Source organism: Hyposmocoma kahamanoa, unplaced genomic scaffold, assembly GCF_003589595.1.
Source record: "Hyposmocoma kahamanoa isolate Upper Pololo Valley unplaced genomic scaffold, ASM358959v1 98263, whole genome shotgun sequence".
Classification (NCBI taxonomy): domain Eukaryota; kingdom Metazoa; phylum Arthropoda; class Insecta; order Lepidoptera; family Cosmopterigidae; genus Hyposmocoma; species Hyposmocoma kahamanoa.
The window spans coordinates 522,326-549,984 of record NW_020655550.1 but is presented as its reverse complement, the minus strand read 5'-3'; the positions used below and the strand labels follow the sequence as shown (position 1 = coordinate 549,984).

Here is a 27,659-nt window from a genome sequence, read left to right as displayed (position 1 = left end):
CGTCGGAAGGACCGTACACCGCACTATAATTCAATTTCATTAAATGAGAGTACATAAGCGACATTTGACATAGAACTATAGAATGAAAGTTGTTTGAATGTATATTTTGTGTTTTGCGCAAATCAGTGTAGTGTTTCAAGAGTTTCTGTGAACGTTGTCGAAGTTTCAACTGCAACGCATCAACCTGTCGTCGCCGGGTACGTAAAGTTGTTTATGTGCTTTAATAGCTGAAAAATGTTTTTACAGCAAAAAAGCAGATTTTATAGACAATATTTTTACTTCTTGTAATTTTAGATTGTCAAATTTACCTAAAAGATTTGTATTTTGATGTGTTCTAAAATAGTTTACTCACATACGTTGCATCGCTAGCCCCCGAATTGCAACTGCATTAAATGTCCTTGGTTATATCGATTATGAGTCAATGCACATTTTACCGCGTCTCTTATTAACTCATGTCACACACTCGGTAATTTTAACCCAAATGAATTCACTACGATCCAATTTGAAAGTTTATCATAGTATAACAGTGAATTTGTTGTTTTCTATGGTGTAGCCATGATGTCCTTTAAATTTAGATTTTAGATTTAAAATTGTCAAATTGTTTTAACACCACTACTGATTTGTAAGGTAGATTGTCTGGAGAAAAGTGCATAAATAGATATTTATTTATGTCTATATACCATTCACAATATCTATTAAATATAGTCATAAGTAGACAAAGAAAAGAAGGAAAGGAGCTAAGCAGATCATGGATTTTTGGCATTCAAACACACAAGCAACTAGTATGTTGTATATATACAGTTTTTGTTAATATTCATCAATGGCAAATTTGAATGTCAGCTGAAATTTTATTATAGATGGTCCTTATTCCGTTATGCATCCTGCTGATATGTGTGTATACAAAATTATTTACTTTTAAAAAAAAATTAATTTTTTTTAACGGTACTTAGATGAAAACTCAGCTGGGCTTTAGAGATACTATGTGATGAAAGAGCTTTGCAATAGCAAAATCATTATTAAACTGTGTGTCTATAATGATTCTATGTGAGTGCTTAAATTATAATGTCAAGAATAATCTGTTCGTTTTTGTCAACTGATTAATATTATGTCTATTATTATTTACCAAAATTACAATTTTTGTTAACATAAATTGCAGTGTAAGAATGTTTGATACTTCCAATGAACACTATGCCAACTTTATTTTTTGTAATTTTCTGTAATTTAGTAAACAGTAATATTTATTTACTAATATTATCCTCCCTAAATTTTGTGAAAAAAAAATATAAAGAAACAAAAAACAAAATTAAAAAAGTAATTTTGTGAAAAAAAATTAAAGACAAAAATAACATTAAAACATAGAACAGGTTCAAAAATTAATTTGGCGTAGTGTTCGTTTGAGGTATCGATCTGTAAAGTTGTGTCTGAGAGACCAGAATTTCTTGTGCCTAGTTTGTAAATAGCCCTAATAGTGTTGGTGATAATTCATCGAAGCATAATGTCATTTAAGTCATCAATCACACAGTGGTAATAGTTACAATAAACCCATTTGGAGTAAATGTCTCAAACTTTCTACATTAAAAAAAAAATGGTGTGTGTTTATATCATAGGTGAGTTGTTTCGACATCTTTTTGCCCTTTGGTATTTCACATTTAGATTTATTACAAATGTTTACAAATGCAATTGTGTCTACAATGTTGAATTTTTTTATATCTAACCATAAGGTCAAAAATATTATAGTTAACTGAAAATCAAGTAACAAGTTTTGACTCTTCCAGTACCGCTGTATATATTATTTAAGTTGTCTTTACTACTTCCGCGTCGCTTTCAACTTTATTATTTGTAAACATTTCTTTACTTCCAATACAAGCATGCTTAAACATTTTGGATTGCATTCGTTATATACAGTTTGTATAAATTCGCCCAAACACTACATTTTAAAGAATTTTTAAGGTTTCATATTTCAAAACATTCTCATTTACAATTCGAAAATGGAATTCGATATATTTTTTGGGGTAGTCGTATAGAAATTTGGGCACTTTAAGCCGGGTTTTCACTATACGGGTACACTCGGATGACTACTAGGACGCAACTCGTAACGTGTAAACACGTGATCCGAGCGTACTTGGACATCGGCATCCAATCACTACGTTACGAGTGGCGTGTAAGTAGTCATCCGAGTGAACTTGGTTCGAGTGTACTCGTATAGTGAAACACCGGCTTATAATCACGTGAACCGAGCGTCCTCAGACCTCGGCATCCCATCAATACGTTACGAGTAGCGTTCGAGTAGTCGTCCTATTGGACTCGGTCCGAGCGTACTCGTATAGTGAAAACCATAGATTTAGTAATGGTTACAACGACCATCATTTATTGGGTCGTTATCGTGATATTAGGTATTTTATCAACCCACCGAAAGTTGTTTATGAGTATACCAATTCCATAGATATTAACTGGTGCGCAACAGAGTACTTACCGTAGAGATAAAAAAGCAGGGTGGCCGAGCCAGTTTTTGAAAAAAAAAAAACTATCATAAGTTCATAGTTGTGGATTGTTCCATTTTTTATTACCTATATAATGATTGATTTTCAAACTCCAACTGGAAGTTGTTGATTAGTATACTAACGATTCTATTGATGTTCCTGATGTGTAAGATGGTGTACTCTATACAGAAATAAGAAAAAAGAGGGTCGGACGTGTCAATTTTTGAGAAAGTCGCTCTTTCGATGTCTAGAGCTTGGTTACCTTTTAAATAAATTACGTTTAAAGTCCTACCGGAAGTTGTTGATGAGTATACCATTGATTCTATTGAAGATAATCTAGAGAATTATAGAAATAAGAAAAAGCAGAGTCGACAGAGGGGCAGGTGGCTATGTCAATTTTGTTTTTGAAGCATCATTGGCGCGCTGATCTTGGTGGAGGTACCTCTATTTCATATTTTTACATTAGGTGGACGACCATGTCATTTGGCGCGTGAATCTTGACTTATCATAGACACACAAAAACATCGGGTTGCTAAGCAATTATGCTTTTGTCTAATGCAAACTTCATTGATCGATTTTTGCTATATTCAAAGAAGACATCAACGACGACATTTGGTTTCTAATAACGCACCTAGAATCGTTCAACCACCTAGTGCAAGTTATTAATGAAATTCACGTGTTTCCGGGCTTAAATTTATTAGAATTGCCAAATAAATGCCCAAAAAAGCAACAGGGCAATGTTATTTGTCGACATAAAACCGTATCGCAGCATATTATGTGAAGTTAGACGCCTCACAATTATAATTGTTCTCTTGGGACAAAACCCTTTTTTAAAAATTTTGTAATACCAACGTATACCAACTTATAATTTGCTATAGACCTATGCAAGCCGTTTCCTGGTCCGTTTGAGAAAAGTTACGTTGGTGACCGACTGCATGTGAAACTGGCCACCCCATTATACATATATAAAGCTACAAGTTTAGACTCACTTAGCAAAATATAACGCATACTTCCCGATATGGTGGAAAATAGATATTTATACCGTTGTACGCGGATAGGCTCCAAGGCAAAGAATCAAATATGAGACGACCTGAATGTGGAAAATGTAAACGAGTGATCAACGGCCTGCAAAAACTATAATACATGGGGGGTATTTTTGTGCATTTTTATGAGATACTTCCTGGTCAATTTTCGCGGGAAGTAAAAAATGTCCGAAATTCAAATAAACAAGATGGCCGCCATATACATTTCAAAGCCTCCTATCACGGAAACTATTAGAGATAGGTAGGAGGTGCTCGAAGGAATGTCATAGAGGGTAACACTGGTCAACTGCCTGGGTTAAAAAATTCAAGATAGCGATTTCAAAATGGCGGTCGAAGAAAAACTTGCTTCGATCCGGCTGAAAATTGGCATGCGAGGGTCTTTAGGAGTCCCTAATCATAATTTGGGGTCAAAAATTTATTTTCACCATTTTTAAATATGGCTGCCATATACAGTGGTGGTCGTATAATTAGAAACACTACAATCGGTCCTTGACATTATGTAAGAAACTTCACCGCAATCGTTTTTATTTAAAATTAAACAATAAGTAGGACAACAATAGGTTCAACGATTTATTATTTATTAGAAAAACAATATAAATCCCACTACACAAGTGCAGTTTCAATATTACAGTACGGACAAACACTTAAATCAGTTTTAAGGTATAAACAATAATGGACAACTAATTAGAAACAACAACAAAAAAGTGTAAAAAAACAACATTTTTTTAATTATTAGCAATTAGTATTTTTATTTACGAAATAGGTACTATCCACAGCCTACCAATATTTATATTTAATATTTAGTGGCGTATCCCTTATTTTCAATAACAGCTCTGCAACGACGTGACATTGATTCAATCAATGTCATACATTTTTCTAGGGGGTTTGAATTCCATGCTTCAACAAATGCTTCATATAATTCGTTTTGACTGGTGTGACGTTTGTTTGAGACTTTCTTCTTAACAATATTCCACAAATTTTCTATCGGGTTTAAATCCGGACTATTTGCTGGCCAGTCTAAAACGGATATACGCTGTTCGCTAAGGAAACATTTGACGCTATTGACCGTGTGTTTAGGATCATTGTCATGCTGAAAGATCCAGGTTACAGGCAAATGATTGTCCGAGTAGGGTATCATTGTGTCCTCTAAGATATTTTTGTACTGCCATTGTTCCATTGTACCTTCAATCTTCCGAACGGGACCAACTCCACATCCGGAAAAACACCCCCAAACTTTAATGTTTCCGCCATCATGCTTGACTATGCTCCTTGTGTATCTATAATTAAAAGCACTGTTTACAGGACGTCTAACATAGCGCTTTCCATCTGAATTTACGATGTTTATTTTCGTTTCATCTGAAAATAAAACTTTTTTCCAGTCTCGTACCGTCCAATTAACATATTTTTTTGCGAATAATAATCGCTTCTCTCGATGTTGCTTGGTAAGAAGCGGTACCTTTCGAGAGGTTCTTCCAAACAATTTAGCTTCCACTAATCTTCGACGTATCAGTCTTGATGAGACGTTCCTGGGGTCATCAGGCGAAAAAACTTCATTTTTAATATGGTTTGAGCCTTTAAATGGGTATTTTTTAGCAACACGAACGATTAGCTTATCTTTTCTGGGAGAAGTTTTTTTTGGCCGAGCCTTTTCAACAGTTCCATGTGTTTTATAGTGATCAATTGCATTACAAACTTTCTTCACAGAACAATTTAAACGCTCAGCTATTCTTCTGTTCGTCCATTTTTGATCTAAATGTAAATTAACAATTATTCGCCTAGTTGACGCGTCACAACTGTTATTTTTGCCTTATACTATACCTAAAAGTAGCAGAAATAAGACGGAATCGTCAGTATTCAGTGCCATATTAATGCTACAGCGGTAAAAAAGCATTGAAAATTCAAAACATTTGAGAGGACTTTCGCGTTTACTATAGCGCGTTTACTATAGCGCGTTTCAGAGCACAACTAATACCATCTAGCAGTAGCGCGATGGAACTAATTGCATGTTAAAGTTGTGCTTGTTAAAAGTGTAGTTTGAGTTCAAGCTGAAACCAAATTTCTTAAATTATGACTACAAAGAAAACACTAACAAACTACAAAAAGATACTACGTATTGTTTCTTTGGAAAAATGACTGTTTATGATTTTTATGATTACAAGCACAAGTAAACGTAATCGTTACCGCGTGCGCCTTCGCCGACATGTCACAACAACATTGACTATGAAAACGCAACGAAATGTTACTTAAAAAAGTATACTCTAGAATTTAGAATATTAATCAGAATAACAAAATACTTCTTTTTTGTTTAAGAATATATTTTCTTAAAATACACCCAAGAAATTTTGGATTCATTTAAGATTATTTAAATTTGATGTGAGAGGTAAAAATTTCTTGATGTAAGTAATGTCCAATTAATTGATTAGAAATGAAATAAAATCTTGAAGTGAACGTATTTGCTTAAAAGTTAGAATAAAGTTAAGAGTAAAATTGTATTAGAAAAATTCCTTCCTGTAGTGTTAGCAACAATTTTCGCGGCTATTGGTGCGTCTTTCTAAAAAGTTATTAAGGATTGTCGAAGAAAATACAATTTACGAATTTTAAAACAGTGATTGCATGAATGTATATATGGTGGGGAGTTATTAAAGTTTTAATAAATACTAATTGTAAGTCCCACCCGTCACAACTGAACATATTAATTTCCTTAAAATTTATGAAAGTTATTAATAAAGTGTATATATAAAATAGAACTCTAACATTTAAGTTATCACATGTGAAAAACTTGCTGAACAAAATATTAATATTTTGTCTTGACCTTGGCAATGAAGCCATCAACTCAAACAGGCGGGTATCGTGAGTGTCCCACCCGTCACACTTAGAAAATTAAAAGTGTTGAGTATAAATAATGTCATAATTTATGTAATTAAATAATCGCAGCTGCATATCTGGCTTCATGATATTTTCATTTTGTCTAATTAACCAACGGTTAAGGAGTAATTACTTAAAGCTCAAGAAAAAAGGAGTTAAAATGTCCCACCCACTTTGGCTCAAATATCTCTTGTTGTTTATCAGTTATTTCTTTGTATTATGTACCAAATAAATAAATAATTATTACAAAAACACAAAAATGCAAGTACGTATTGTATCTAATCAGAATATGTTTCTGTACCCATTTGTGTTTATCTATTTCTCACAAGACTAAGGGTCGTATTCTAGAACTCTACTCAATGCTCAAGTCAGGACTTGAGTATGATTCAAAGCACTAGAAATCATACTCAAGCCCTTGTGCCATTAGGGTCGTATTTTCAGTGCTTGTGTTTCCAGTGCAGTCCTGACTTGAGAATTGAGTAGAGTTCTAGAATACGACACTTAGGGTCGTATTCAGAACTACTCAATACTGAAGTCAGGACTTGAGTATTGCAGTGAGCACTGAAAATCATACTCAAGTCCTTGCCATTAGAATCGTATTTCCAGTGCTTGAAATCATACTCAAGTCTGCTCAAGTCCTGACTTGACCATTGAGAAGAGTTCTGGAATACGACCCTTAAACTTCATTGTTACACATCGTAATCGTCTATAATTTGACAACAGAAACCAATTTGAAACTGTCATCCCACAAAAAAACTATTAAACCCTTTGATCATTTTCAGTCTTGAATGTAGTTTTGTCTAGTCTGCTGCATATCTGTATCTCACAAGAATTTTATTAAAATAATGTTGAAGCTACAGTGTTTCTGTACTTTAGGATTTTATCAATCTCTTATATCCACTTAGTTGGTTACTTGTGTGTATTGCTTTTTTGTTTAAAAGCTGTTGAAGTTGTAAGTTCGCCTTAATGTTGTGATTCATGTCGTTGAAGTTAGGAATAAATAAATTAAAAAAGTACGTCTCCTATTCTTGTACTGTACTAATAAGTGCACATTAACAGAATAGGTAAGTAGGCGTTCGTTATCGTACTATCAAGGAATGGTGCAAACAGCCGTACCCGCTTTTAAAGTTTCCACAATCCTGTCGCGTGTAAAATTCATAAAGTTCATCGACCGATAATCCCTTAACTATCCCGTTGGACTGCACAATTACATGTAATTTGTGTATAGTTCAGTTAAGGTACAAATTTGCTGCATCTTTTAAAAGTGGAAGATGATCATATCATAACAAAACTCGAAACATATTCAATTATTAACCTCCGACGCGTCGACGCAAATATAGGGGAGTTATTGTCTGTGTGTCTGTCTGTCTGTATGTATGTTTGTGGCATCGTAGCTCCTCAGTAGAGTCTAGCAGCAGTGGAGCTACTTGTGAGAGTTCGTCCAGGGTAGTACTGCCACCTTACCTATTTGAAGACTACTTATTGGACTTATTAATTTGGATGGTTCTTAGCTATATTTGATTAACATCTGTTGAGCTGTTTAAAGGTCGTCAGCTTTTTTTCCAGTTAGCGCAGGAAGTTCACTCATTAAGATCCAGCATGATCTCCGTGGTTGGGAGTGATCTGTCACTGCCAGCCGTACACAAGGCTATGTTCAACAGCGACAAGGCGTGGAAATAATTTTCCGTCTTTTGCGAGGTGGTGGTAAGAACGAAAGAGATGGCGGAGCGCTCAGATTACAAAACTTAGGCAGATGGAACGCGCCGAACACTAAAGTGACGCCACCAAAGCAAATACAAATTCAAAAGCGAATACAAACTCGCGTCAGTACTAAGCTTAGCGTCGCACTGTTTGCACGTCCCGAGTGATTTTATGTTTAAAAATGCCGTCGTAACATTGTAAAAGTTGTCCCCAAAACAAAAAAAAAATCATTGAATATCTGTTCACAGAGATTTATTGTTAATTTAACTGTTAATTTTTAAATTGACACGATATTTTTTGAGATTCACTCGGAACACAAAACCTCGACATAAATTCGTAAGTGGTGCCAGTTTATATCGAAATGAGACTCCTTAAATTATGTAAATATGCATGGGTAATAGGAGGATCGAATAATTTATACTTTTGTATAGACATTAAAATTATTTAATGTCTATACATGCATTAGCATACACACACAGAATGGTCCAATTACAGCGATCCAAAATTGTTTTTTAGGTAACTCAGATTTATGTAAATTATTCTCAAACCAATCTCTAATCGCCATAATGTAACTACCTACATAAAAGTAAATGTTCAAAAACAGCTGTAATTTTAGCCCTATAGATACAGAGAACTTTCATTCTTATGTGCACTGTGTGTCATAAACAGAGTGATTTTGTAAGAAAGCGCGTCAATAAAATAAAAAAATGATTATAATGTATGTACATGACTTTAAAGGTTCTAAAGAGTTTCATTAGGAAACAAACAATGTTTGTCAAATTAGAACATAATCGTCAATGCTATGGAATTGATTACAAAGTTAAAATAAAAATTTTATGATAAGATTGCGCTATAATATATCAAAATTAGAAACAAATGCTCCATGTATAGACGCGAATCGGTAGTATTATAAAAAATTTAGTCGGGGCCAGTCCGATTATAAGGACGAAGGATATCATGGATACATGACGATTTCCTGACGTGAGTATTTATTCCACTTGTCCGATCGACTTATACGAGTACTGTGGATATCGAATAACATTACAATAATACCTATAGTCAACTTGATTGGATGCTGCAACCAGGACAGATTACCAGTGTTCGATCTCATTAAATTGGTTACGGCGATTTATTAGCTTACAAGTGATGACTTTTTATACTTAACATTACACTGTTTTGTATCTTTTAAAATGTTAATTATGTGTTATAGAGCCCGCATTTATTGGACTCCTGTACTTTATTTTCGAATATTATGCGTGAATGTTATATTTGCATGAGGAAAGAAAATACTTATAATATATCAAATAAACCTACTAATGCCAGACAAGTTGGTTTTTGATTTCGAATTATTATCCTAACAACTAATGAACTAATTTTATCTATGCTGACAATAAACATTACTATCAAATGTCAATACTCATGCCACTTCGTGATCTATAAGTAGAGTTCGCGAAAATAAAGCTTAATTTAGATGTTACCGTTTTCCCGTATACCAGGTACCGACTCGATCGTCGTTTGCTTTGATGAAGCACTTTACACGTGCATACTTCGTCTATCCATACGAGCGACTCCGGAAGACGACAATAAAAGTAAAATGGCGTCGTAAAATTATGTAGCCTCAGCGTAACACCTGATTGAAGTGCTATACTTGGAAAACTGCCCTGGACTACGGAAACTGCCTCTCTACGTTGCAGCGTTGTTTTATGGATGATTGAAATCGATGTAATTGTAAACTTAAGTACAATGATTGAACACGCCGTACTTAACGTGCGTAATATGTAGGTATTTGAAACATTTATTTACGTACCTACCTTCTAGAATATTCAATAAAAAGTAAGGAAAGAAATATAAAGCAAGTGGTAGGTAAGTACAGAAACGCCGTGTTTTCACTTATAAATTATCAATAATCCAGTACCAAGTTTTCTGAAAAAGGTTGTTTGCCTTGGTACAGATTAACAGGTTGTTTAATTGTTCCAATCCATTTTGAACAAAAAGTAAACAAACCTGTTTTGTTAGAATTCTAAAGCAATCACTCAATAAATCGAATATATAACACTTTCACGAATATTTCGACTTGATATATCATCACTTATTCCAACAATATTAATTTGAATAGCATCGTAAAATCGTATTTGAAAAATGGTATTCCAAAAGTGAGGTTATTCATCTATACTTCTATGACTTGCCTATGGTAGCATAGTGCTGTTCGAAAAAAAAAAAACATTCGGTTCAATCAATTAAAGTTTAGTAATCAATTATTACATCGAACATTTCAATCGCAATCGAACGAGTATCTAAGTGTAAGGATTTGAAGGTGGATTTAATTTGAAATTTTAAATATGCTTATATAGGTTATGTAAGGAAAACCGCTAGTATGACTCAATTGAACAAATCGATTCATTCAATTACTTAATCGATGTGTAGTTGGCGTTACAATAGTCCATCACTAAACCGTCTTTGGTCGGGTCAGCGACTTGTTTGTTTACTTTTTGTTCAAAATTAATTGAAACGAAGTATACCTTTCGGGCTGTTGCTGTTTATAATATTAAGTTTTAACATCAAAATTTTTTAATGTTGTCTACACTATTACATTTTAATATAATTTCGGGATTCAAACGTAACAGAACATTTAATGTGCATGTTAGACATTTAAACTACCTACTCAATATGGGACAGGTGTATCTTTCTACATTGGTGTATGTACAACATAAATTGAGTTTAGAAATATCAAGTAGATCAGATTTACCAAGTAAAAAAAATGAAAACACTGATCAACATTAAGATCAATTAAAGGCCTCCTAAAAAGGGATCACATAAAAAATTACGATATAAAAAAAAATAATTTGTAAATGCGTATAACGTGGGTATTTTGCGAAATGCTTAGAAGTTGACACGAAATTTAGATTCGCCCCCGTAGCATGGCTACGCATGATAGTCGCGACACGCGCGTCAATTTGGAATAAGCGCGCGCTATTAGCTGTCTTAATCAGATTAAATACGCATAAAATGGAAATTTTATCGCGCGTGTCGCGACTGTCATGAGTAGCCATGCTACGGGGGCTGATTTACGTTATTTTTTTTGTTGCTTCTTACTTTGTAATACTTATTTACCGTGTTAACAGTTTACTTTTACAATGCTGTTATCGTTATCAACCGCTGATAAAATCTCTACGGACTCGCATTACGCCGAGTTATTTAGGACAGTCGACTTACGTGAAGAAGAGGAGGACGTTACACCATAAGTATATTATTTAGCACAAACATGCGTCGTCATCCTGTTAACAAACATTATAAAGATATAAAAGTTACCATCACGCCGTACGCCGCTATAAAAGGCGGAAAAGGAAATATTGACAGAGCCCATGTTGAAATTTGGCTTCTTTACAATTTTATTTAGGACATTGATTATCTTAAGGCAGACAAGATAAAAATCTAAAAAGCTGGCCAGGAAGATCTTGTCACCTTCTTGCAACCTGTATTTTGATAATTGGCTGTTGTTCAATTCAGCATGTAAATAATCATAATGTCATATTCACAGATCGCATTCCAAGTGGTTAGTGAGCAATTAACCATAAGGTTGGCGACCTTCCGCATTTGTAACGGTCAATTTAGAAATTATCCGATCTCGTGCAGTACCAGTCTACACCACTTTCTAAGTTTAATTACCGAGTCTTTTCCAGCTCTTGTTTAGTACATCACATTGTCAACGTATTTCCGTGTTATTATCGCGATTCAGAGACATTTACGCTATTTTCCATTCCCTGCAAGAAATCGTAACCAACTTGCGAGCTTTCATCTCGTCACAGTCAAGCACAGAAAAGCATTTAACGACACGTGTTGTAGCACCGGGAACCAACAGAACATAAGTTTATGCGTAACACAGTAAACGCACATGCCGTCTCATATCCATATCAAATCATCAAAACCAACGTGTGCAAAATTCGAGCCAACCACTGCCAAAATGTAGGTGCGCGCGAAGTAATGATTATTTTTCAAAAGGTATGTCGAAGGGTAAATATTACAAGTTTAACACTTTATATCTCAAGTAAGTTTACTTGTAAAGACGAGGGTTTTTACATTCAAATGAAGCATTTATATTATTACAAACGCAAAGAGAATAACTCGTAATTACAACAAAGAATGGTGCGCAGGCGCAATCAATACATATTGACTCACAGCGTGCCTACAAAGGGCAGCCGCAGCGCCGAAGAGGCGTAAGCTAACAATGTCATGCGGGGGTCTGAAGATGTTGCCGATTATGCGTATTCGTACGTGTCATTGTTGCATCAGTCAAGGACTAGACGTTTTAAATAGTGTTTCCCGCGGCATCTTTTGCTAAGAATCGATACAACCTGAGCTCTAGTTCTAATACGGTTCGTTTTGCTTAGGTCTAGAGGCAGGGAGCGGCTTTATTTCACATTTTATTTTTTTACAAACGAAATTAAAGCCATTTGAAAAATGTGTATCGTACCTATAGCATAAGTGTTCTATTTTAATTCAGTTGATATAAAATAAAATCATTGGTATATGTAGAGTACCTATTGAATACAGCGGTTGCCTTGGGAATTTTCGAGGTAAATTTGTGTTTTTTGCTATCGTGAAAATTTTTAGGATTCGTGTATGGTTACTCTTACGCACGATTTGAATGAAGGGAAAATTGAATTATTTTTACTTGAATTAATTAAGTAGGAAGGCTTGACACGCGGCAGTTCATTTTCCTACCGGTCAGCTGTTCTGTTTCATAGAATAGCCTAAAGAAGGAGTGTGTTAGTATTTGTAAAATGTTTATTCTTGTATTTAAGGGCGATTCTTTTTACATTTTGGTTGTTAGGTGTCAGTTACTCGTTTGCCTCTTTAAATATTAATCTCGTTCACCCTGTATGAGTATAGAGGGACGGGGTAGTGAGTACTAGGGTTGATGTTCAAGACTTGCCCATATCATTGGAGATCACTACAGGTCGAAGTTTCTGTTTGGGAAAAAATCTCAGGCATTGTAACAGTTAGAAACTTCAAGTATGTGCTCATAGAATCAAAATTGGTATTGTACGTTTTAAACACTTTTGCATGTAGCGTTGCAAATCAAATAATGTAAATTGGGGGTTTTTACGTAGCTATAATGTAACTGTGTATACTCAGCCGACGGTTGCGGTTTCCTTTGTACGCATTGGATTATCTTTATTTACGGAGGTGAGAAATATATTAACAATTATTTTAATTATCCTATGCTATGATTTCTGTAACAATACCCAGTGAGAGTTAGAGTAGCCCTTCGCATGTTTATTAGCCGTAAATATTTTTGTGACTGTAAGGTATGGGTAATCTCTTAACGGGGAGGGGCGCCGCATTTCATTAGGGGCGGCCACAGTGTCATGCCCTTTTGGGCACCGTATTTTCCACGTTAACGTTTCCGCGTTAACAATAACAAACATAATCATAATATAGACACTTTTTAAATACTCGTAAGGTGTACAAGTTTACTGCTATTCACTTTTGTACCCTATTATTATTTTATAGCGGAGCAAGAAACAATGGCTGTTTAGCGCATGAATTCAAATAAAATCGTTTAACCACTTAGCTTATTGTTTTAAATTATATCGTGTCGATCATATTATACAATGACGAATGAATGAATGATTTTGAATTTTAATTTATTTTGAATCACTTGCCTTGACGCATTTGAATAGAAAATGTAATCTTATTATATTTTTAATATTTGAATTGTATCATACTTATCTTATTCCTAAGTTCTTTACTAACAACCTATAGATAATTGTTTTTGTTTGAAATAAATTATTATTATTATTATTACTATATGCTTAGTATTTCTTTTGAACAAGCATTTTTTTATACATATATCAAGTGACGGGACGGACAAGTCGTGCGCCTGATGGTAAGCTACACGCTTGTCAATAACAGTTGCAGTGCCATTCAGAGCTTTAAATCGCTAAGATCTGAGGGGACGTCATCCTGAGACATAAGTTGACAAGTCCCATGTGCCTGTAATTTCACAAGTGTATTTTCGAGATGATCGTAGTTATTATTGAATTTCATATCGTATCAACCGGAAAGGTTTGGCTGTCAGCTAGATATGGCGAAGACGTTTGACCGGATCTGGCACCAAAGTCTTCTTTCGAAGTGACCATCATACGGGCTACCCGAGGGCTATGCAAATGGGTTGACAGCTTTCTGTCCAGCAGAAGCATAACAGCCGTCGGCGACCGTAGTTGGTCTGACGGTTTGTACATTAACGCTGGTGTCCCGCAAGGTTCTGTGCTGTCCCCAACGCTATTTTTGATGCATGTCAATGATATGCTGTCTACTGACGGCATTCACTGTTACGCGGATGACAGCACGGTGGACATCTATTACACTGGCCATGCTAAGTCCCCTTGGTCTTTCGTAGAGGAGAGCCGCAATAAAACTTGTGTCACAAACAGAAAAAACCCTGGAGAAGGTTTCTGATTGGGGACGACTAAACTTAGTCCAATTTAACCCCACCAAGACACAAGTTTGCACGTTCACCGCTAAAAAGACTCCATATGCTGCAGACCTTCAGTTCTAGAGCAAGCTATTAAATATCTCGGAGAGTATCGGGATCCTTGGTGTCGACATCTCTTGAGACGTTCAGTTCCGTAGTCACTTAGCTGGCAAAGTTAAGCTAGCGTCCAAAAAGCTTAGTGTGCTGAACAGGGCTAAGTAGTATTTCACTTCGGAGCAGAGACTGCTACTTTATAAGTCACAAGTCCGCCCCCACATGGAATACTGCTGCCATCTTTGGGCGAGAGCACCTGGATGTCCGCTTGGGCTCTTTGACGCGGTTCAAAGATGTGCTATGAGAATTGTTGACGATCCTGTGCTTACAAACGATTTTGAACCACTGTCTTGAAGGAGAGACTTTGCCTCCCTATGCCTGTTCTATCGCTTGTACAATGGCCAATGTTCTGAAGAACTGTTTGACATGATGCCAACAGCAACATTTTATCATCGCACCGCTCGCCACCGGCAGGGAGTCCATCCTCACACTCTGGAACCGAGTCGATCTCGTACTGTACGGTTTCAGAGGAGCTTTCTCCCACATTTAATAAAGGTTGTGGAATTAACTCCTTGCCGGGGGTTTCCCGCAGGAATACAGCATGGAGTCCTTCAAAAAGGGTTTGAGAAGGGTTCTAATGGGTCGGCAACACGCTCGTGACGCCCCTAGTGTTGCAGGCGTACATAGGCGACGGTAACCGCTTTCTATCAGGCGGGCCGTATGTTTGTTTGTTGCCTACATAATATAAAAAGAATGGTTTTGGCCAATTTCTGACGTCATCTTGTCGGCTCCAACCACCCTTTGCACATACGATGCTACATTTTGATGTCGCAGTCGCAATCTGACATCTCTCACGACTTTCCGGCTTTCTATGCTGTTCCTTTAAATGGTCGGACGGCTGCACCTATGCAGGTCGTACTGATCACGTGTGCAGATTGAGAGATGTCGACTTACATGCCTTATACGTGTTACATAAAACACGATTGTTGATTTAATGCGCTTTTGAGCTTTTGTTCATATAGCACACTCACACTTATAAGAACGCTTTAAAATATTTTGGTTCTAATTTGAATTAGTTTAGTATGCAAGTGAAGTGAGAGTGAGAGTTGACAGGTGATGTAATTTATGAAAACATCTGGCTATAGACGTATGCCAAGGCCAAGGATACAAAGGGTCAATCAATCTAATGATAGTCTACCGGCAATCGTGCGAATCCGCACGTGCTCCACCCTAGATTCCTTCCAGTCGGTACAATGTGCAGTTGTCATGGTAACCACTTTCACTAAACATTTCGGTTTTCGAACGATTGTAGAATATTTACTTGTTTCGAACCAGTTTTGTCCGCTTTAGAATTCCTTTGTATTAAATCTTTTGTACTATTAGGTTTACTTCATTTGAAAGTAACTAACTCTAGGTCGCTAACTGCCTGTCAGTACTGTCTTGTAATTGATAAACACTTTTGGGCAATGTGCCGAAAATACATGACTACTGTATAAAGTAAAGACCTTAACAACCTTCTGTCCTAACGCATTACAAAATAATAAACTTTGTCCTTGTATGTTTGATTTACGTCATGACGGTACGTAATTGAAATAAATGCTTTCAACATGTTTATGTTTCTATTCACTCACCATTTTATGAGAATTATCTTTGCGGATACACGGATTAAGTGTTTTTAGCGCAATAAATTTGGAAAGCTTACGTAATTTAACGAATTGTTAATCCACGAGTTTTATTCGCATTAACAAAATCAGTCAAGTCAAAAACGTAAAGATTTGTTTCCCCCACCGAGTAATCAAGTGTCACACCACAATTCCCACGAACTACGAGATGAAAGCTTTGTGACCAGGTTAACCTGGTCTATGAAATTAATAGAACATTCCTATAAATGTACTGAGGCAGGAGCCCTCATACTTTGGGTTTGGTTTACTTAAAGAGTAGTTTTCTGCTTGACAGCGCTCAGCGGGAGTCTTTCATCCAGAATTTTGTGTTTACAAAATAGCACTTACTTTAAAACTGTCGTAAACGTTCAGGTGGTCGCAATGTTTACATTTACATTATTGTTTGCTCGAGCTTTGTTTCAACGTTGGCAACGTAGAAACTACATTTGGGAGCGAAAATACCGAGACACGGTGGATTTACACGTTTGATGCTATTTCTATTATTGCGGTATTAGTAATTAATAACTTGCAGCATGGTAGCATTGTTTACTTTATTTATTTGTCTTTTAAATGATTGTAAGTTTTAGTAATAGCATTTTCATTAATTAAATGAGAGTTAATATTAAGTTCATTGAATAGCACGTTTTACTACCATGATATTGTTATACTACCAGAACTTAAGATTTCATAGGAAAGCTACAACTTGTATAGTTTCACAACAAAGTAACACTCTTAAAGTCACAAATAATCCGTTAATACTTTTATCGTGTATAATGACCCTTGTTTATTATATTTGATAAGATGTAAAACATTACAATTACAATACGAAAACTCAATGTTACCTTCATAAGAAATGTCATAAACAATGACGTATTGCAAGTTAGTAAAAACCGTAATGTCAGAAACATAAAGCATTAAGCATATAAATCAGTGGCGGTGGCGCGATACTTTTGCTCTCAAGTGTAAGTATTTCAAATCTCTCGTACTTGAGTGTTTGATAAACAAATGTCACTACCATGGAAATGTTTATGTTAGAAGATCATCATGTTGTATAAGCATTATACCCTTAACTTAGTGTTCAGCGTGTGTTATTGCTATTAGACGATAATCTTTGCAGTACGTCTGTATGTGATTTATAGAGCTCGTGAAAATTTTCTGCTCTCGAAAAAGATACGGGGAACATAAATCCGACAAACAATAAGTACAAGGAATGTTCGGTAAGGCAACATTGCTGTGTTACAATATTGTACCAATTAAACGTAACCATGAAGATTGACAGAAGAAAGCACCAGGGAGCAGGCCATGACGGCGAAAGTGGAATGTTCGGTCGTTAGGTTTGTATAAATAGGAGAAATAATGACCATCGGTAAGCCTGTCCGAGTGTCAATTTATATTGAAGTGCTGGGAACTATATTTATTTCGACACACGCCAATAACTTTCGTTATGTTACTTATTAGATACTATTGTTAAAATGACGTGGAGTTGCATTACTTTTGTTAATTTCTGATTATTTATGTCTTTGTGTGAAATGTTAACATCAAGCCAAACGTACCCTTCATTTGTAATCGCTACAATCGCCATAGAAAGAGTTGTTTAGAACGATGTGCAGAACTCGTCTCGTACTAACATCGTATACTAATACCAAATAATTTGTTTACTTCTTACATTAGTAGCAGGACGTAAACTGAACCGGACAGAGAGGCGTATCTCGCCTAATGACAATAATGGCTCAATTTTTAATCAAAATCATCAAGTATTGTTGTACACGACAACCTGCTATTACGAACTCTACTTCACGCCTAACGAGTGCGACCAGGAAAGGGGAGGTAATACATTTAAATGTACTTTGCATTATCAAACTACGGGTTTTACCGTAGCGCTAAATATTTCGAGGCTTCGAGTTTTATCAATAAAGTTTTTGTTGATACGTCAACAAATAAAAAAAAAATTATTGCAGGTGAAAGGCGATTTAAAAAAAAGTATATTATCATGTAAGATTTCCTATTATAGTCTGAATTGCAATTTGTCAATATAAGAATAAAGTAGAATAGACCGATATATTTCCAGTACACGGAAAACAAAAGAACGCAGGAGATTAAGGCGAGCGAAGGTAATCATTATGTGTCATTACATAACAAAAATAAAAAGACGTCGTGTTTCCCAGTTATAATAGACAGTCGTGACTTAGAAAAATTTAATAGGACCGTAGGTAATTAGGAATGTAATGCATCTTCAATAATCTAATGCCTTTTTTAGGCCAAAATATTATTATACTCGCTAAGGTCTAATGCGGGCTTTAAGGAAAGAATTGAGGTGTGTGGACCGCAATGTTTTTTTTCGAATGTAAATATACTCGTATTTAGTAAATGGAACTATTTTTCCGGATTTAAATCGCGTATATTTGTTTTTTTAAACAAACCGACGTTTCGGGCCCTCTACAGGTCCCATGGTCACGGTTGACTGAGGTGGTACAGTCTTCAACCAGTTATGTCTAATATTAATGCAAACCACCCTATTTTTTCACTATAGTTACAATAGTTATTAATTAAGTACCTTATTTTTAATTTTACAAAGAACATTCCAATTTACGCTACATTAAGTTTTGTAAATTATTTTGTTATTAATTAATAATAGAAATTAGAATACCAAACCCACACTGTGTCACACTGTACCCAAACTGGTGGTACGGAGAAACATCTTCCCTGTTGAAATTAGGATATTTTTTAATTTCAATGGCCTCTCGCAGCATCCTGGGTAGATAACGAACTTCTTTAGCAAGGACCTAGGGTTTGACAAACTTCATTGAATGTGTAGGTTTATCCATGACATGCTCGCAGACTGCAGACTTGTTTACGCGACGGTGTTTGACATCAGCTATATGTTCTTTGACGCGGGTAAAAATCTTTCGCTTCGTTTGTCCTATCTAAGAGAGACCGCACTCACAGTCAAGCTTGTAAACTCCTGCATCCTGTAAGGGGATGTTACATTTCACGATGTTACATTTCACGGGTCTCAGGAACTGAAAAATCTTCCTCAGGGGGTTGAAATAGGTCTTGATAGATGGACGCCTGAGGACTCTTCCGATCTTGTCTGTGACACCTCTCACGTAAGATAAAATGGCAGGCCTTCGCTCAACTGTTGGTGGTTTCACACGGGGCCTGCGACATTGGCGTGGAATCTGCAACTTATTCGCATGTAGGACTTGTTTTATATGCTGAAGTTCCCCTGCCAGATGATTACTGTCGCAGACACCATGTGCTCTCTGAAACGAAGATTTGCTTACGGTAGCTAACTGACTAGGATGGTGATGGGAATTACCATTGAGGTACCTATCTGTACGGGTTTTCTTTAGAAATACAGTATGGCTTAAGGTGTTATTAGGATTTCTTTTAATTAAAACATCTAAGGGCGCGTTCCCACTATGTCGTGACGACACATTGTCGTGCAGTTTCCAGTGTCGTGGCTTGTATATTTAAATGAAGTTGATCACATATAGCACGACACGATTAACTGTCGTTCACGATTTTTTATCGTTACAACGACAAACTGTCGTCACAGTCGTCAGACGATAAAAAAACGTCACGATAAAAACGTGACGACAGATTGTCGCAGCTCCTGTCCGCACGTATTGTGCTCCCTGCACTCCCCTCTTGTATCCCCCGCCCTCTGCTCGCTTTGCAGTAACGTTGGGTCGTAGCCAGAGATGGGCAAGCGCCTGGGTTTTAACTCGGCGCTTTGTTAAAGCCGGGTTTAAATCGGATTAAAACCCGAAATAGAGGTCAAAAACTATTTACGTATTTAGACGTAAATAGTTTTTACCCTCGATTTCGGGTTTTTTTTTGTTTTGAATTGAGTTTTGTTGAAATTTAATTATACATACTTATTATTACAAAATATATGTTTTTTATTATCAGGACATTTCGATTTACCTTTCTATTGAATAGATTCGCTTGAAAAGTTCATCAATAAGTTGATTTAAAAAATCGTTAGATCGTATGCACTTGAAACGATCTTCATTGAGAATCCACAGGATTGACAGGTGGTGGGTATTATGTGGAGATGCCTCTTCTTCATGTAATAAAAATATAAAAATTTATTACAATACAAGTTATTGTATATTATGTTGTTCCTGTTGGAATTATACCAAATTCTGTACTTTTCGTTTCTGATCACGATTTTGGGCAGAAATGGGTTAAAACTCGGCGCTTCGGGTAAAACCCTGGTGAAAACACGGGCGGGTTGGTTGGGTTTTAACCCACTGCCCATCTTTGGTCGTAGCAGGGGGTCTACTCTCGATCTCCGTCCGACATCAGTCCGAAACAATTACTGTCAAATAAGTAATATTCGACAAAATTAAAAGACAAGTATCAAGTATGAAGCTTCATTCACATCACGCGTCTTTTCATTTGGTCAAGTATTGCTAATTTGGCAGTAATTGTTTCAGATGGATAACAGACGGAGATCGAGAGTAGACCCCCAGGTTTTGACAATACCGAAAAGAAAGCAACTTCGTATACCGTTTGACATAACCCTAATGGAATTCTTTTTAATAGCTTTGGATGTACCCAAAACTTTCTTTTCTTTGTTTGCTTCCTCTTCCGCATTTTTAAAAAGTAATACATTATTAAAATTTCGTCTTCATCCATTTCGAGCGAACACATTCTACCGGCTTCCAAAAGAACATACATACATACTACATATAAGCGACTGCAGTGCATCAAACGATTCTGTCGTGCAAACGACAAGGAGGCTGTCGTGAAACGATAAATTGTCATCACGATCTAGTGGGAACAGCTAGTCACGACAGTCTTTTAACGATAAAAAATCGTCCACGACAGATTGTCGTGATATGAGAACAGGTTTGACACGACAGTCGTCTAACGATAATAAAACGTGACGACATAATAGGAACGCGCCCTAAGAAAGCTAAAGTACCACAATTCTCTTGTTCCATAGTAAATTGGATCTTAGTACTAAAAGAATTAAGATGATCCAAGAAAAAAGGTCTGCTATCTTTGGTAATATTGTGAAAGTATCATCAACGTACCGTGGAAGAGTCCTCAGGCGTGCTTCTATCAAGACCTATTTCAAGCCCCTGAGGAGGATTTCTCAGTTCCTGAGACCCGTGAAATGTAACATCCCCTTACAGGATGCAGGAGTTTACAAGCTTGACTGTGAGTGCGGTTTCTCTTATATTGGACAAACGAAGCGAAGTATTTGTACTCGCGTCAAAGAACATACTCGTATAGCTGATGTCAAACACCGTCGCGTAAACAAGTCTGCAGTCTGCGAGCATGTTATGGATAAACCTACATATACTATATATCAATGAAGTTTGACAAGCCCTTCTTGTCCTTGCAAGGACCTGTCCTTGCAAAAGAAGTCCGTTATCTACCCAGGATGCTGCGAGAGGCCATTGAAATTAAAAAACATCCTAATTTCAACAGGGAAGATGGTTTCTCCGTACCACGTAGTTTGTGATCCAGTATTTCTTCTGATGAAAAATCTCAAACATACATAAAACTGCAGTACTAATAAATATGTCTAGTTTATTCTAATTTCTATTATTAATTAATAATAAAATAATTTATAAAACTTAATGTAGCGTAAATTGGAATGTTCTTTGTAAAATTAAAAATAAGGTTTTTTTAATAATTATTGTAACTATAGTGAAAAAAGAGAGTGGTTTGCATTAATATTAGACATAACTGGTTGAAGACTACCACCTCAGTCAACCGTGACCATGAGACCTGTAAAGGGCCCGAAACGTTTGAAAAAACAAAATATATGCGAATTAAATCCGGAAAAATAGTTTCATTTCCTATGTGTAACAATCGCGAAAACCTAAGAACTCGATATGTAAATATATTTTCTTGCTAAAGTTGTTTGGTACTATAGCTGCAGTATGGTCGCACCTTTTTGTTACACTCTTTATAATTACTCATAAACATTTTACGTTAGCTATTTCCCTTTTGCTTTCGAGTTTTGTCACTGCACCCTATTTTAGTTATAAAGTAGCAATTTAAAACAAAATGAACTGTATTTTATGCTTCGTAGAGTTCATGGATCGGGATTAAATTAAACCCTTGAACCCGCCTTGAAAACTTAGCTGGTGGTCGATTATCTAAATGAAGATCTAAAAGGGCTAAAGCTCTTGATCCCCCACACGGGTGTAATTTGTAGCCATGGGGAAATAACTGCTTTTGATTAAGATAAATTACGCCGCTATTAACCACTGATGTGAATTGAAAAAATATTAAATATTAACTGAAGGACACTTCAGCCGGTTAACAGTGTAAGGCGAAAGACAACCTGATAGCGTGACTGGAAAGGCAGAATGTCATCGCCACCGGGTTGTCTTTCACTTGACAGCTAACCGGTTGGCCTGTTATAGTGTCTCTTATGTTATATTGTGTCTCTTATGTTATATTGTGTCTCTTATGTTACATTAACTCACAGTTATGGTAAACATTAACTATAAAGAGAAGACGTAGTATCTACTCGGACGTTAAAAACAATTAGAAAATATTAATATTTTAGAAATCTGAATATCATTCTTCAAGTATCAATAACCTCGATACATGTTAGCACAGTTGTTTGCATCTTGGATTTCGTAGCTGAAAACGTCTATGTTTGAAGTTGCCCTCCTTTGGTATAAACAATTGCGAAATAAACGTTAGAAACGTGAACAGGTGTAAAAACATATGCTCTCCCTGCGCTATTGTTTGAAAAAGAATATTTTACTAGGTATTTGTGTCGTGAAAATATCAGAGATTCTAAATGTTCACTTTGAACATTCTCACATTTTTACTGCTAGCTCGTATTAAAATGCGTCTTTTACAAATTTCGCATTTCCTTTGTTTCTCACAAGCCGCAACAGGTAAAACAGTAGTTCCAATTTATATGACGACTAGCTTTATTGTTTCACTCGTGACGACAAGAGCTTAGCACGCTTTCCCGCTTGGCCTCAGCTTGGCCTCAACATTCATGTTTCTGGGATAAAGCGTTTGCTTTATGGATGTTATTTAGAACTGCATTGTAAATGTTCATTGTTGAGCCCGGTTGTGCATGAATTTAATACAAAATGTATTTGTGTAGTCATTTACTATAGAGCTGGCAGCTAAGCTAGTTTTGTTTTACGTATTTAATTCACATCGATTTTGTTAATAGTTATAAAATTAGGACACAGTTAGTGTACCTACTTACCTCCTGTGGACTAATCTTTACCAAATTTGTCTGAGTAATGCAGTCCCTAAAGTTGTTGTTACGCTAATTGGGATACAGTTTCAATGCAGTGCAGTTAAAAAAATTTGCTCTTAAATTTGAGAATTATGGAAACTGGCGTGTTATTACTGTATATCGTGAAACAATTTAAATACCAAATAATTAGTATTGATTTAAATACTTTAAAAATCCATTAGATTATTTCTTCCGTTCAAGAAGTTCATATCATAATCATATCCTCATACAAATCAAGTTAAGGACTTCTATCAAGTAAACTTGCTATATCAAGGACAATCTTCGACGATTCTTATTCAAGAGCAACTCAGAAACTCGTCGAAGATCGATTGTATTAAATGCACGGGCTATATTAGAGTAAGTTCTCATAATATGGTGTCTAAGTAAAATAATCTTCAAACACACCGCCCGCCGCGATTGGGTGCTTATTAAAGGTTATGGTCAATACAATATACAGTTTCTCAGAATGATCGCCTGAGTGAACGCTGGAAGCTTTGTACAACAACAGTAAAGAGTGAAGCAATTTAAGAAAACCTACAATCTCCGCACGGATCTCCAATAGCACTATTGGTTCACTTTTATGGCACATAAAGAAATGCATATTAAATTATCTGATTGTTTTTTAATAAAATATTCTCACATTATTATTTAGATAACATAGTACTTCATTCGTAAAACGTGTGTTTCTTCGTAAATTTTTGATTCCCATTCTATGATTGGCTTTACATTGAGTAAAATGGTTTTAATGTGCCACCATTAGCAAGTTAGAAAGTTCCGCCCTAATCGCGGTTCGATGTTTTAAGCAATACTAGGTTATTTCGCTACCTCCATTTCAAAGGGATACATTACACACTGACCGACAGCCAAAGGGGGGCAAATAGCTCACAGATGCCGTGTAACTACAAGCTACTCGGCAGACAGGGATAACTGATAGAAATTGCTGACCTCTTACTGACTGACACTTGTAAAGTGGGCCGGGGGCTAAGCGCTACATGTGCGGTAAACTTTTCATTGTCCGACGATGGCTTTACCACATCCCCTTTCGAAGTTAATGGGAACTTGGACGTTTGTACTTATAGTGGTTTCGCTTTTCAAATTATTTCTTATGCTACGTTACCTAGTTCACTGTTTTACAATCATCCTTCTTCATCTGAACGTCTCAATTTGAACAAAAAAATCTTGTCCTATTTTGTAATTAAGTAACTCTTTTTGCTAAACCATTTTGTTTAATTCAACGATTGGCACAGCATCGGTAGTGTAGCCTCGAGCTCGGTCGAAGGATCAGCCAATCACTGCCTTCGATCAGAGGATTCGTCACGCACTTCCTTCATAGACCAGTCTATCAAGACCTAGACGATGAACGCTATTTACTGTTACCCTAACTTGTTCTATAACCGTGTTGTTTGGTGTTAAATTCTGTACTATGTATAAGCCATACGCTACAAATTAATACCTCTAGAAGGGCAAATACCTTGAAACCCAATATCGATTTTTCGTCTGTAAACTGGGTCTCCAATCAGCCATCGGGGTTCAGATTGCATATCTCTGAAGACGTTCCAATGCTGATACAATCAGCTAAATTAAGTTCAGTGATTTAAATTTCAAAGTTCAGAAACGGAATTTGTGGCTTGTGGCGTTTGTAGGTTTTGTAAATATTTGGCTTTGCTAACAAAGCATCTCAATCAATTTATCTCGACGAGTGAGCGAAGGTAACATGGCGATAAGTTTTGGATAGATGATGGTACAATTCGATAGCATTGTAGGATACCGACCTGTGCATAATGGCCTCGAGAATCCATCGCCTCAACATGGTTTGTAATTAGTTGTTTTTGTCAACAACTTTCGTGTCTAGAGCGCTATTGTAAAGACTTTCATTAAGTCTTATGGCGAAAGTAGAGTGCCTATTTCATTATAACAAAAAATGTTTCTTGTGACTAATTGCAGTAAACGATGATTGTCTAGAAGGTAATTCTTCTTAATAAATCTCATTATTAGTTGTGGGTATCAATTTCATTATTATTATTGGTATACTTATTTTACAGAACTGAAATTCCTTCCACGTACATATGCAGAAGAGCAAATAACACATCGAAGAGGTACATATATTGGCTAATGAATAAAATACAGTGTGTTCATTAAATTGGCTGTTATCTCACCTCGGTCCGCTATCGTAGTTTATTTGTGTCTATATGCTGACCAATGCATTTAAAGCCATTCTATTTAAGGAGGTTATTGTTATGACCAGTTAAGTGCTAAGTTTTTACTTTACCGTTTTTAGAAATAATTCAATTTTATACTTTAAATAAGGAATGTATGTCTGATAATGCAGACGGTTGCAGGATAATAGCGCAACTAGGAATATTAAACACATTCGGCTATTTATCAACAAATAGCAGAATCGTAAACAATTTTTAGGAGTGCTGCAATCTTCCAGATTTAATTCTTTTTTACAATATTTTTATAAAGTCCTGTCTTTGTCATAGGTTTTTTTATTAATTGTGTGATGTTTATATCATTTAAGGGTGAAAGATTCTGAATTTTATGGCGAACTTTCAAATATTCCTATTTAAATGAAGTATGTTTGTAAATAAGAGGTTTGCTAAATAATAGCATGCGTTTAATTTTTATAGCAAAATGTTACAGGTCGCACAACTGTTAACTGTTATTCATTCTGGTGTGGTAATTAGAGTAGTTCCCAAGGGTATTGCACGATTCATCACGATCTTTGCTGCGCCTGCGCCGGTCACTGTTAAGTACAGAGGTGTAGGTATATAGTGTGTAAAACAGAGTATTGACCTCTTAAGTACTCATTAATATGAATATATCTTATTCTGCAAATTTGATTAGTCTGGATTATAGTGAATTCATTACTTGAAATATTGTTATATTAATTTTTTTATTTGCCAATTACTTTCTTGTATTGCTTGGAATCTACTAATTTATATTAGGTACGCTCTGGTCAAGTTCTAAGAGGGATCTAATTCCAATCTTTTGTCGATTTGTTATTTGCTTTATTTCAGGGAAACATTCAAATTGTATTGTATTCTGAAATTGAGAGCACGAGGTTGTCTAAATATGCTGTAAAGTGGGGCAAACAAATGGTTTCTAAGACGTTGTGCTACAGTTATCATTGTTTACTTAACCTTATAACGATGTAGGCATTGCAATAATCTTTTCTCTGACTATATATTTCGTAATTCTGTTGGAGTTCCGAGAGTACAAGAGAAAGTGTTAATTCCTATAAAAATTTAGTAGAATAAATCGGATCAGCGTCAGTTATTATTTGATGAGTGACGACACTCTATTCCTATAAAATTTAGTGGGCTAAGTCGGATCAACGTCGGATCTTCCTCGATGAGTGACTACACTTTGATCTTAACGATGCATCATCGTAACGTTATTCCATAGCCTCACTAATGTGCAACGTTTGGTTGGTACGTAACAATGAACGTAAAAGACTCCCGTTGCCAAGCAGCAATGAATGCTATGCACTACGTCATTGCGAATAAGGTACTAACACGTAGTCCGTTCTCGTAGTAGCAACATAAAAAAGTAACTTGAAAGCAAATTAATAAAACACTTAAAGGATGTCCTGAAATATACTTGCCTTGGCAGCAAGCCAATGCTTGCTTCGGTCATCGCCTAGATTAGAAACCGGACTGTGAAAGTCGGGAGATATTTGGTATTTTATCTGACAATTCGGGCTAAACTTACTTATTTAATGTTTTTTTACAGGTACTTTATGTGATGCACTGGTAATGGAGGATTTTGCATAGACAGGTATGTTACATTTTTGTTCTTAATATCAAAATACTTTTTTTAATGTATTTTGATAGGAATGTAATTTAGTTCCAATTTGCCGAAAAATCTATTTAAGTTTCTTTGGCACAGTGTGTCGCGTGGTAACACATTGTGGTTAATTTCTTCATTTGTTTCGGTCAACCACAACCGAAAAATAGGCAAAAGTCTTCTACGTAGCTCTTAAGACTTTCGTTATTGTTAACTAATTTCTTATCACTTGAAATAAAATCTCTCAAAGTCAATACCGATGTTATGGAACCTGCAACAGAGATAATCATTTAGGTCTTCGGTTTATACTTGCTGTGCGGCCGAAATCTCGAAACTCATTTTACGGTT

General features: G+C 35.9%; 1 protein-coding gene across 1 annotated transcript in view; it reads left to right on the top strand.

The window, feature by feature from the left end:
• LOC113238815 overlaps window positions 1-27,659 on the top strand; it is a 261,299-nt gene continuing 233,640 nt past the window's right edge. Inside the window, exons 1-2 of the mRNA XM_026475661.1 lie at window positions 1-197; window positions 27,258-27,302. The gene's annotated coding sequence lies outside the window, so the exon portion shown is untranslated. The remainder of the gene's footprint in view (window positions 198-27,257; window positions 27,303-27,659) is intronic.